The sequence below is a fragment of the Oncorhynchus mykiss genome, chromosome 15 (genome assembly GCF_013265735.2).
Source record: "Oncorhynchus mykiss isolate Arlee chromosome 15, USDA_OmykA_1.1, whole genome shotgun sequence".
In the NCBI taxonomy this organism is placed as follows: domain Eukaryota; kingdom Metazoa; phylum Chordata; class Actinopteri; order Salmoniformes; family Salmonidae; genus Oncorhynchus; species Oncorhynchus mykiss.
In genome coordinates this window covers 15,644,754-15,658,415 of record NC_048579.1, presented here as the reverse complement: position 1 = coordinate 15,658,415, position 13,662 = coordinate 15,644,754, and positions in this window count along the sequence as shown.

Sequence of the window (13,662 nt, the reverse complement as noted above, 5' to 3'; positions counted from 1 at the left end):
TAGACAGACAAATTGTGACTTTTTTTATCTTTGCGTTAAACTTTTTGTTCATTCATAAATTATTCATGAGTAAAACTGAAGATCTCTCATTAACATAACATAAATAACAATTTGCTAATTTATGGAAACTACTAATTACTCGCCTTATTTGCCATGACTATGATGTAAAATATGCATAAACGTGTGATTATTTATTTGATTTCCCTGCGTTTCGGTTTAATCTACTATAATCATTAAACAATAGCAGCCTATTGGAGTGTGCTGTCTATGCCACCAAAAACTAAAACCAAGGAGGAAATTAGTATTATTATATTTGGATTCAAACATATTCCCTAACCCATTCTCTGAAATAAGATGAGCTTTTTGACTAAAAATACTGTTGGGATTTTAGCAAAATAATAGTATTGTATTTAGGGAACAATGAAATAGATACATATTGATTATGGTCAATCCTGATGCCCCTTCAAATATTCTACTTTTTGGTTTTAGATGCAAAAGTGTTGTGGAATTAAAATATTTTTTCTTTCTGCTCTAGAATCAGACACAAACTGACCGATAAAGTTCTGAACAATCCTCGAACGCAAAGGGACTTTATCTCAGTGATCTTCCCATCTTCCTCTAAACTCCCAGACTCCCAGCCAAGATACCAGGGTATTGGGTCCCATCTGGGAACATCAGATGAGGTCCTGCCTGTCAGCACGACTGCCACCAACACCGCATTTAACCTCAAATGTATGATTTTGTTATATCGGAATTAATTACCCATATTTCCCCCAAAACGTTGACGAAAACGTTTGACGTTGACGAAAACGCTAAGTGCAGGCAATTTAGCTCTATTTGTAGATTAATTTGGGCCCACCTGTGATGCTGGGAGCGCTAAGTAGGTACATCAGTTTTAATTACAGACCTTGCAGAGTAGGTTTAGTTAAATTACAGTATTAATTATCACATTTACCAGGTATCAGAGTGACGAACGGTTGTGGATAAGCTCTTCCCTCAAACCTCCTGTTTCTCCTGATGACACACTCCCGTCCTTCACACCACCTTCAAACAATTGGACCTGGAGGAGAGCTGAGGCAGTGAAGCAGCCTGAATGTGACACACATGAATTCTAAACACAATGAATCATGTCAGTCCAAATGCAGTGAAAACTTAAAGCCAATCACAGAGTTAGATTGTGAAATCCGTATATGACAGGGGTATTCAACTCTGACCCTACGAGGTCCGGAGCCTGCTGGTTTTCTGTTTTACCTGATAATTAATTGCACCCACCTGGTGTCCCAGGTCTAAATCAGTTCCTGAATAGAGGGGAACAATGAAACAATGCAGTGGAACTGGTTTTGAGGTCCAGAGTTGAGGTTGAGGGTTATATGTGGTGTAAAGATAGCCTAGAGGTTAAGAGCATTTAGCCAGTAACTGAAAGGTTGCTGGTTCGAATCCTGAGCCGACTAGGTTAAAAATATGTTGATCTGCCCTTGAGCAAGGCACTAAACCTAGTTTCTCTGGATAAGAGCATATGCTTAATGTATTAGGACATGATATAACCTGGTTAGGTAATGGTTCAGGATTTGATGAAGCATAGCTAGGCATTCTCTGGTCCATATACCTGAGCTTAGCCACAGTCCCCATTAGCACTGTATCAGGTTCCAAGACAGGGTCTGAAATGAATCCAGGGTTGGAACTAAGAGAGAGAGAGGAGGGCCTCGTTTAGCCCTTGGGCACTGTAGCCACGTCCCAAAGTACTATATTAATCATCGTCACACAACACTATTAGACTATGTCATTCTATTAAAGAAATCACATTATCATACATTTCATTAATTAAAACCTAACCCAGTCAATCTACTCTGAGGAGGACTGCACCATCCATGAGGTGGAGGGGAATAGAGTGGAGGGGGTTGGTTCGGTGGCAGAGGGCAGGGCCACTCCACTCCACTCCACTACTCCACTCACTGTCTCTCCAAAGTGAAATAAAGGGGACAGATTTGCATGTCAGGGGCTTTTTGGGGGGCTGGGTTAGACAATAGCTACTGATGAAGGGGACTGCGGAGAGCGGATAAGTGTGTGTGTGAGTGTCTGCATGCGCTCGCATCGGGGGGTAGTGTAAGAGGCAAAATTCTTCTGACAAGTGTCCTCTCTCTGTGGAGCAAACAACCGTAAGAGAGGGGGAAGGGACGGAGGAAATGCGGAGAGAGAGGCTTGATGCCCAAAACAGATCGAGAGCACAATTACCTCCTGCGTCAGGGAGGGGGTGACGTGGGGTGAGGATGGTTATCCCGCAGCGACACAAACAAACATGGAGATGCTGTGATGAGGCGTGTGTGAGATGTGGGTGTCATGGACTCCTCTGTTATAATGTCTGGGTGGTGAATGGAGAGTAGTTTTTGGGTCTTTCTGGGTCTTTCTGGGTCTTCTCTCAACCAAGCTGCACTGCCACATCTGTACTTATCATGTACAGATGACTCTTCAGATGGCCACAAAAAGTCTCACCACACAAGGTTACATACTGCACACACACACGCGCGTGCACGCACTAAACCTACACGCACACAAGCGCACACACAAAAGACAATTGTACTTGCTCGCTTGCAGTTATCATACAAATGAAAAGGTGTTATTACATGCAAAACAATTGTTTTTTAGAAATGATTGATAGATCTTTTGTGTACATTTATTTTAGTCTCTACTTTTTCTCCCTCCCTCCCTCCCTCCCTCCCTCCCTCCCTCCCTCCCTCCCTCCCTCCCTCCTTCCCTCCCTCTCTCCCTCCCTCCCCACCTCTCTCCCTCTCTCCCCCCTCCCCTCTCCCTCCCTCCCTCCCTCCCCCTCCCCCCCCCTCCCCCCTCCACCCCCCCTCTCCCGCCCTCCCTCCCTCCCTCCAGAACTGATTAGTATGTGTGCTGAATGTTCCGTCACGCTGTAGTGTTGACCTGTAGCTGTCATCTCCCTGATTACTTCCCTGATTCACTCTCCTTGTTTAGTAATGTGCAATCAATCATAATCAATTAGCCAAAATGTTGAATAATTAAATCCATTATCATTAATTAAAATAATGATCACATTCTGCCAATGCTTCATTACCAGTGTTGTGTAAGGGGTCTGCCACACAGCAGACTTTCTTTCTCCCAGCTCTTTTTGTCTTCTTCTGAAGTCAAAGATGTTTTAATGGGGCAAAGAATTCCGCAAACACTTTTCTGAATGATATTTGGACTTTGAATGTTTTTTAGATTGCCTTTATTTTTTTATCATATAAATGAATACATTGACTAAACATTCAACAACCACAATAAATATCAACTAATATTTTAATAGAAATTAAAGTACAGAATTTTCTCCCAAGTAGTTTAATATGAGTTTAAAAGAGAAACAGTCAAATGGAATATCCCATGATTCAATGAAGGAGATGTAGGAGATCCAACACGCACCGCAAAACGTAAATTCTAAAACGGCCCAGCACCATCTCCCACCACTCTGCTATAAACTGTCCCAACGGCCCAGCACCATCTCCCACCACTCTGCTATAAACTGTCCCAACGGCCCAGCACCATCTCCCACCACTCTGACATAAACTGTCCCAACGGCTCAGCACCATCTCCCACCACTCTGCTATAAACTGTCCCAACGGCCCAGCACCATCTCCCACCACTCTGACATAAACTGTCCCAACGGTCCAGCACCATCTCCCACCACTCTGCTATAAACTATCCCAACGGCTCAGCACCATCTCCCACCACTCTGACAAAAACTGTCCCAACGGCCCAGCACCATCTCCCACCACTCTGACATAAACTGTCCCAACGGCCCAGCACCATCTCCCACCACTCTGCTATAAACTGTCCCAACGGTCCAGCACCATCTCCCACCACTCTGACATAAACTGTCCCAACGGTCCAGCACCATCTCCCACCACTCTGACATAAACTGTCCCAACGGCCCAGCACCATCTCCCACCACTCTGACATAAACTGTCCCAACGGCTCAGCACCATCTCCCACCACTCTGACATAAACTGTCCCAACGGCCCAGCACCATCTCCCACCACTCTGCTATAAACTGTCCCAACGGCTCAGCACCATCTCCCACCACTCTGACATAAACTGTCCCAACGGCTCAGCACCATCTCCCACCACTCTGCTATAAACTGTCCCAACGGCCCAGCACCATCTCCCACCACTCTGACATAAACTGTCCCAACGGCTCAGCACCATCTCCCACCACTCTGACATAAACTGTCCCAACAGCTCAGCACCATCTCCCACCACTCTGACATAAACTGTCCCAACGGTCCAGCACCATCTCCCACCACTCTGACATAAACTGTCCCAACGGCTCAGCACCATCTCCCACCACTCTGACATAAACTGTCCCAACGGCTCAGCACCATCTCCCACCACTCTGACATGAACTGTCCCAACGGCTCAGCACCATCTCCCACCACTCTGACATAAACTGTCCCAACGGCCCAGCACCATCTCCCACCACTCTGACATAAACTGTCCCAACGGCTCAGCACCATCTCCCACCACTCTGACATAAACTGTCCCAACGGCCCAGCACCATCTCCCACCACTCTGCTATAAACTGTCCCAACGGCCCAGCACCATCTCCCACCACTCTGCTATAAACTGTCCCAACGGCCCAGCACCATCTCCCACCACTCTGCTATAAACTGTCCCAACGGCCCAGCACCATCTCCCACCACTCTGCTATAAACTGTCCCAACGGCCCAGCACCATCTCCCACCACTCTGTCATAAACTGTCCCAACGGCCCAGCACCATCTCCCACCACTCTGACATAAACTGTCCCAACGGACCAGCACCATCTCCCACCACTCTGACATAAACTGTCCCAACGGCCCAGCACCATCTCCCACCACTCTGCTATAAACTGTCCCAACGGCTCAGCACCATCTCCCACCACTCTGACATAAACTGTCCCAACGGCCCAGCACCATCTCCCACCACTCTGCTATAAACTGTCCCAACGGCCCAGCACCATCTCCCACCACTCTGCTATAAACTGTCCCAACGGCCCAGCACCATCTCCCACCACTCTGCTATAAACTGTCCCAACGGCCCAGCACCATCTCCCACCACTCTGCTATAAACTGTCCCAACGGCTCAGCACCATCTCCCACCACTCTGACATAAACTGTCCCAACGGCCCAGCACCATCTCCCACCACTCTGCTATAAACTGTCCCAACGGCCCAGCACCATCTCCCACCACTCTGCTATAAACTGTCCCAACGGCCCAGCACCATCTCCCACCACTCTGCTATAAACTGTCCCAACGGCCCAGCACCATCTCCCACCACTCTGACATAAACTGTCCCAACGGCCCAGCACCATCTCCCACCACTCTGCTATAAACTGTCCCAACGGCTCAGCACCATCTCCCACCACTCTGACATAAACTGTCCCAACGGCTCAGCACCATCTCCCACCACTCTGCTATAAACTGTCCCAACGGCTCAGCACCATCTCCCACCACTCTGCTATAAACTGTCCCAATGGCCCAGCACCATCTCCCACCACTCTGCTATAAACTGTCCCAACGGCCCAGCACCATCTCCCACCACTCTGACATAAACTGTCCCAACGGCCCAGCACCATCTCCCACCACTCTGACATAAACTGTCCCAACGGTCCAGCACCATCTCCCACCACTCTGCTATAAACTGTCCCAACGGCCCAGCACCATCTCCCACCACTCTGCTATAAACTGTCCCAACGGCCCAGCACCATCTCCCACCACTCTGCTATAAACTGTCCCAACGGCCCAGCACCATCTCCCACCACTCTGACATAAACTGTCCCAACGGCCCAGCACCATCTCCCACCACTCTGACATAAACTGTCCCAACGGCTCAGCACCATCTCCCACCACTCTGCTATAAACTGTCCCAACGGCTCAGCACCATCTCCCACCACTCTGACATAAACTGTCCCAACGGCCCAGCACCATCTCCCACCACTCTGACATAAACTGTCCCAACGGCCCAGCACCATCTCCCACCACTCTGACATAAACTGTCCCAACGGCTCAGCACCATCTCCCACCACTCTGCTATAAACTGTCCCAACGGCTCAGCACCATCTCCCACCACTCTGCTATAAACTGTCCCAACGGCCCAGCACCATCTCCCACCACTCTGACATAAACTGTCCCAACGGTCCAGCACCATCTCCCACCACTCTGCTATAAACTGTCCCAACGGCTCAGCACCATCTCCCACCACTCTGCTATAAACTGTCCCAACGGCTCAGCACCATCTCCCACCACTCTGACATAAACTGTCCCTTTGTCTCACTGTCTTATGGACCCCGTTCGTTCCCCTGTAAAATAATCACCCATATCTACAGCTCTCCTTTCTGTCACGCTTGACCAGGAACTGTCTATTGGTACGCCTTGGACTCACATCGCTTCTTTTTAAAGGAGTAAAGAGGGGAGAGATGGAGGACCATTAATGATGGGTAAACATCCAGGAGAAGGCTGCATGGGGAACACTCATTCAAAAAGCCCAGAGGGAGGAAGAGAGAGAGAGAGAGAGAGAGAGAGAGAGAGGGAGAGGGAGAGGGAGAGAGAGAGAGAGAGAGAGAGAGAGAGAGAGAGAGAGAGAAAGAGAGCATGGGTAGTCCAGGACACTGAGGCTGGGAAGTAATTCTACCTTTCCAGACGATTGTCATCCCGTCTCTCCTCTCCGCTCCTTTTGAAACCTGGAATAGACCTGTCATTTCCAAGCCCCCAATAATTGCTTGTGTCAAATTTTCCTTGAAAGTGGGCTGGAGCCCTGAGGGTGTGAGCAAAAGGCTGACTGAGTGTGTGTCTATAAAATGTGTGTGTGGGAGTGTGTCTGCTTCGGTGTCTGCTGTGTTTTTAAGCCTGGACAAATGGGTGGAAAGCGGTCTGCTCGCTACCCTGCTCTGGGGGGGTAGCCACCAGAATAAAGCAGCCGTCTCATTGGGGTCACGGCGCTCCTGTGGGATGTGAGTGGAAGGGAAATGGGCCTGAACATTGCCACAGTATCCCCGGTTGCATGAGCTCCATTAAACCAGCCAAGCCAGCAGGGATGGATGTAGATGATTGTAGTGAGACCAGGACCATTCATCCTGTCATAACGTAACACCATCATGATTATAGTGAGACCAGGACCATTCATCCTGTCATAACATAACACCATCATGATTATAGTGAGGACCAGGACCATTCATCCTGTCATAACATAACACCATCATGATTATAGTGAGACCAGGACCATTCATCCTGTCATAACATAACACCATCATGATTATAGTGAGGACCAGGACCATTCATCCTGTCATAACATAACACCACCATGATTATAGTGAGACCAGGACCATTCATCCTGTCATAACGTAACACCATAACACAATCATGATTATAGTGAGACCAGGACCATTCATCCTGTCATAACAAAAAAATCAAATCAAATCAAATTTATTTGTCACATACACATGGTTAGCAGATGTTAGTGCGAGTGTAGCGAAATGCTACCATGCGTGCGAAATAACACCATCATGATTATAGCGAGACCAGGACCATTCATCTTGTCATAACATAACACCACCATGATTATAGTGAGGACCAGGAACATTCATCCTGTCATAACATAACACCATAACACCATTGTGTCCTTAACCCCCTCCGCTACACTCCATCTATATAGCAGCACCACAGCAACAAGGTGGGAGTGGGGCTTGGTGGCACAGGGAAGGGGTTTGGCCACATAGGAATAAACAATACAAAATTGTTGGTAACCAAACAATGAGGTCTATTCATATTCTCAAAATGAACTTCCTAAAATACTGTATAACTGCTAACAATAGCACCCAAGATGGCCACCATCCCTTGCCTAGCCTAATCTGTAGAAAACATGGCTGCTTTGCTGTCTGTTTTCCTGCTCTCTGTCTGTCTCTCTGTCTGCTGTGCCATCTCCAACTCTATAGTTGCCCATGGCATGGCTGGGTACCTTGCCGAGAGGAACCAAAGAAAACAGGCCGTAAGGCAGGAGGGGTCTCAGAACATGTGGCACCCCTCACCACCCCACTGTGGGGGCCCCCACGCTATGGAGGAACCTATCATGCGCACCTGATTGCATTACTGGCAAATGGTCTTCAGGAATGAGTGTAATTGTGTGTCATTACAGCCTGTGAAGTGTGACAGGAGGACCCTAAAACAGAGATTGGCTTTTGTCAAAATCGCACATTGACTATCCCGCCAAATCACCCATGGATAGACAATAGACGTTCAGTCACTGACCAAAAGAAAACCTGATACATTTCTTGATCTGTTTAGATTGTAAATGTTCAGATTTGCTGCTGAGGCAAGCACAGCTCCGAGTTTTCTCTAAATGATATGTGAGTTTAACACGCTGTGAGTTGCTCCACGTGTTAAACATATCTGATAATCAATTTTCTTGAGCTTGTACATCCTTTACAACCCTAACATTTTGCGTTGTATTTAGTCATATAAAAGCTCATCCCTTTAATGAGTAGTTAATATTAGTTACCTCTGTGCCTGTTTGTGATGGAGTGCTCTTTTCAATAGAGACAGAGAGAGAGAGAGAGAGAGAGAGAGAGAGAGAGAGAGAGGGAGAGAGGGAGAGAGAGAGAGAGAGAAAGAGAGGGAGAGAGAGAGAGAGAGAGAGAGAGAGAGAGAGAGAGAGAGAGAGAGAGAGGGGAGAGAGGGTAAGAGAGAGGGCGAGAGGGAGAGAGAGAGAGAAAGAGAGGGAGAGAGAGAGAAGGGGAGAGGGGTAGAGATTGAGAGGGGGGAGAGAGAGAGAGAGAGAGAGAGAGGGGGAGAGAGAGGGGGGAGAGAGAGAGAGAGGGGGAGAGAGAGCAAAATATATACATATATATATATATATATAGAGAGAGAGAGAGAGAGATAGAGAGAGGGAGAGAGAGAAAGAGGGGGAGAGAGGGAGAGAGAGAAAGAGGGAGAGAGGGCAAGAGAGAGGAAGGCTGTCACATCATAAAGGATGCAGTCAGAGGGAGCAGACATGATTTCATGGCTAATGATTCCCGCTGCACTAATATCAGTGTGGTCTGCGGTGGGGATAACCAAGTTGAGCTGTCTTAGCTCAAATGATTCAATTAGGGCAGCTGTCCCTATTTGTCATGGCTCAACAGGCTGCTAGATTACCTTTCCACTGTGAATACTTGCCTCTGCATTGAACTTACCAGTTCAACAGTTTCAGAAAGAAAGAGTGGAGGAAGGGAGGGAGAAAGAAAAGGAGGGAGAGAGAGTGTGAATGTGAGTAGGGGATAAGCGGTGAGAGAAGAAATGAAGCCAAAGAATGCAGTAATAACCACATTATCCACTTAAAGGCTGAGGACATTACAGAGATAAATGGTGGAGGAGAGGATCCTGGTGGTGGAATGAGAATCAGGGGAGATCCTCCGAGCGTGCTGGCTGGAATGATTGGAGAGTGAGGTGGAGAGGGTTCGGCTACGCATGAAAACCTGATCCCTGCCTCAGTGTGTCTGGGCTCTCTCAGGGGATGGGGATGTGCATGAATACAGAGAGACTGGAGCGGCGAGAGGGAGAGACTGGAGCGGAGAGACTGGAGCGGACAGAGACTGGACCGGAGAGAGGGAGAGACTGAAGCAGAGAGAGAGAGAGACTGGAGCGGACAGAGACTGGACCGGGGAGAGGGAGAGACTGGAGCAGAGAGAGAGAGAGAGAGACTGGAGCGGAGAGAGGGAGACACTGGAGCGGAGAGAGAGAGAGACTGGAGCGGAGAGAGGGAGAGACTGGAGCGGAGTGAGGGAGAGACTGGAGCGGAGAGACTGGAGCGGACAGAGACTGGACCGGAGAGAGGGAGAGACTGAAGCAGAGAGAGAGACTGAAGCGGAGAGAGGGAGAGACTGGAGCGGAGCGAGAGAGAGACTGGAGCGGAGAGAGGGAGAGACTGGAGCGGAGTGAGGGAGAGACTGGAGCGGAGAGACTGGAGCGGACAGAGACTGGACCGGAGAGAGAGAGAGACTGAAGCGGAGAGATTGGAGCAGAGAGAGGGAGAGACTGGAGCAGAGAGAGGGAGACACTGGAACAGAGAGAGGGAGACACTGGAGCGGAGAGAGGGAGAGACTGGAACGGAGAGAGGGAGAGACTGGAACGGAGAGAGGGAGAGACTGGAGCGGAGAGAGTGAGAGACTGGAACGGAGAGAGGGAGAGACTGGAGCGGAGAGAGGGAGAGACGAACGGAGAGAGAGAGAGAGACTGGAACGGAGAGAGGGAGACACTGGAGCGGAGAGAGGGAGAGACGAGTGGAGAGAGGGAGAGTCTGGAGCGGAGAGAGGGAGAGTCTGGAGCGGAGAGAGGGAGAGACTGGAGCGGAGAGAGGGAGAGACTGGAGCGGAGAGAGGGAGAGACGAGTGGAGAGAGGGAGAGACGAGCGGAGAGACTGGAGCGGAGAGAGGGAGAGACTGGAGCGGAGAGACTGGAGCAGAGCGAGGGAGAGACTGGAGCGGAGAGAGGGAGAGACTGGAGCGGAGAGAGGGAGAGACTGGAGTGGAGAGAGGGAGAGACTGGTGAGGAGAGAGGGAGAGACTGGAGCGGAGAGAGGGAGAGACTGGAGCAGAGAAAGGGAGAGACTGGAGCGGAGAGAGGGAGAGACTGGTGAGGAGAGAGGGAGAGACTGGAGCGGAGAGAGGGAGAGACTGAAGCGGAGAGAGGGAGAGACTGGAGTGGAGAGACTGGAGCGGAGAGAGGGAGAGACTGGAGCAGAGAGAGGGAGTGACTGGAGCAGAGAGATAGAGAGACTGGAGCAGAGAGAGGGGGAGACTGGAGCGGAGAGAGGGAGAGACTGGAGTGGAGAGAGGGAGAGACTGGAGCGGAGAGACTGGAGCAGAGAGAGGGAGAGACTAGAGCGGAGAGAGGGAGAGACTGGTGAGGAGAGAGGGAGAGACTGAAGCGGAGAGACTGGTGAGGAGAGAGAGAGAGACTGAAGCGGAGAGAGGGAGAGACTGAAGCGGAGAGAGGGAGAGACTGAAGCGGAGAGAGGGAGAGACTGAAGCGGAGAGAGGGAGAGACTGAAGCAGAGTGAGGGAGAGACTGAAGTGGATATACTGGTGAGGAGAGAGGGAGAGACTGGTGAGGAGAGAGGGAGAGACTGAAGTAGAGTGAGGGAGAGACTAGATAACCTTTCACTTCAGTATGTTAAATCAGGGTCACACAGAGTGTTTCTTGGTAGTCTTAAACAAACCTACTTTAAAACAAACGTTTCCACCTCACACACATGGTTATGGGCTTAAAAAAAGAAGACACCTGTACCATGTCAGATATAGATTTGAAATGTATTCAAGTTTGAGTTTGCATCCCATTGTTACACTTGATATACATCACAGAAGACTGAAATATAACAAAAACGTTTGACATAGAAACACTGGATTTTCGTCATAAAAAAAATCTTTATGATTTACGAAATTAATGAAAAATGTTAATGATATTCCACCCATGAGGCCAAAGAGGGCACTTTTGGTCATTGACTGCAGGAAAGGGCTACAGACTCATTAGTGTTGATTGAAACGACGGATCACAGGGCCAAGTCATCTCCCTAAGCTTTAATGCAGTTAAATATGAATTTGTGCCAACTAACCTCATCGAATCTTATTAACACAATTGTCAGTTTTGGGCGGAGCCTACTTGAACAAAGGCCAGGACAACATGCTAAGACAGAAGAAATATCCTGATTATGGTTATTTCAGGTTGATTTTTACGTTTATCCTCGTCCTTAAATACGGTCACTGTCAGTATCCTAAAAACACCTTTATTTTAATAGAGACAAAATCACTTTTTTTCTCTTGAAAGACTGTTTCATTAGATGCATTGGCTCTATTCTAAGTGTTTCTATACATTATCCCTGAATGAACAAAAGCCCATTTAAAGCCATGTTCTGCTCCATGAAGATTGTTCACAATGCTTAGGCATCCATGAAAACACAACCAATACGCATTTTGTTTCACTTGTGTTCACGGCTCGTAGACACATTTACTCTGACTTAACTCCACGGAGTCACTGGGATACTCCACACTAACAAGGACTATAATACGGACAGTCGGTCCAAATAAGGGACCGACAGTCAGCAGCTTAATAAATAAGGAGTTGTTGTGGTATTGTTCTGTGTTTAGTCATCACGGTATGCTGTTCTGGAAGTGCTTATGGTTCCAGGACAATGATGTTAGATAGAACAAGAGAACACCACACGATCAACTCTAATCTACATCACTGCATCTCTTAAATTGGATACGTCTGTTTGTGCTGTCTGTGAACTGTTGGAGTGGATTAAGGAGATCTGTGATCATTACACAGACAGAATACATAACAAGACAAATGTGTTGTACTCTTTATATGCTTCATTCACATATTATTCTTAGACTGTAATGTACTGTACATCGCTGAGCTTCTAGGCTTTATCTAGTGCCGCTTCTCAGCATAACACAACTTCCTTTTAAACTTCTGTTTAAGCACTTTAGTTTTTTTGTTCGCGTGCAGACTATAAATGACAATATGAGTCCAATCCTACTTTGATTTCCAGAAAATAATTAGTTCCAAGCAGTGTCGCAAAATCAGCTTTACAAAAACGTCCGCCTGTTTGTGTGGGCAGTCTGAGCTGTCAAGAGGCTGAGTAGAATCCTGTTTATTAGACTGATTGAGAGAGCAGGCCTCTGCAGCAGGACCCACAACCTAAGGGAGAAAAGGAACACATTCATACAACTGAGTTGACACATTTAGTTGGCCAGCCCTTCGTTAACTCAATTCACTTCTGTTTTTGTCAGCTTTGTAACCCCACAGTCCTGTACTGGGGAGAAAAATACCAGATATCACTGGAGGCTAGAAAAACAATGCACATACACAATCAAATCTTTGAACTCTTCCTATGATTCATCATTAATTATAAAAGTCCCTTAAGCGCGGGTGTTTTTGACCCCCAGAAAGCCTGAATAAGTACACCATTAATTACAATCACAATTGCTGTCAATAAATGAATCCAACAAATGGCTAAACGAATCCAACAATAACACAATACATTTTAGATGAGTTTTAGAGCAACAATACATGATCTTCTAGATTAATACAGTATAGTATAAAATTGGCATTTGTGTATAAAATACTATGTCAGTGAACAGACACAGTGCGATAAGCAGACTGCTTTAGAGAAACACAGAAATAAATCCCATTGCTGGTCTATATTTACAGAAGGAGGTGTGGTTGACAGTGCTATGTGCTGTAGTCAGCTGAGTATTCTGATGTCTGTCTGTCTGTCTGTCTGTCTGTCTGTCTGTCTGTCTGTCTGTCTGTTAGATCAGATCTCCTCTGCTTGTTCTGTGTTCTGCCCATGTAAACCTAGGCTAGTTATTCAATAGCATGAAGGCTGAATTTGGTACGTATAGGAAGCATGCCCATGGTATTGCTAAATATCAATATTTGTGACAATCATTTAAAAAAATACGATTTCACATTTTTCTTTGTTCCAAAGCTCTCTTTCTCTAAATGCACCCGGTATACTGTAACTTTCAGAGCTATCCATAATATACACACAGGAGTTCCCTGGGGTATTGTTTGTTTGCCTGCCACATGGCATTGACTGGTCTACTGCCCCCCACAGTGTATGGTATACTGTACCCTAGATGCTTAA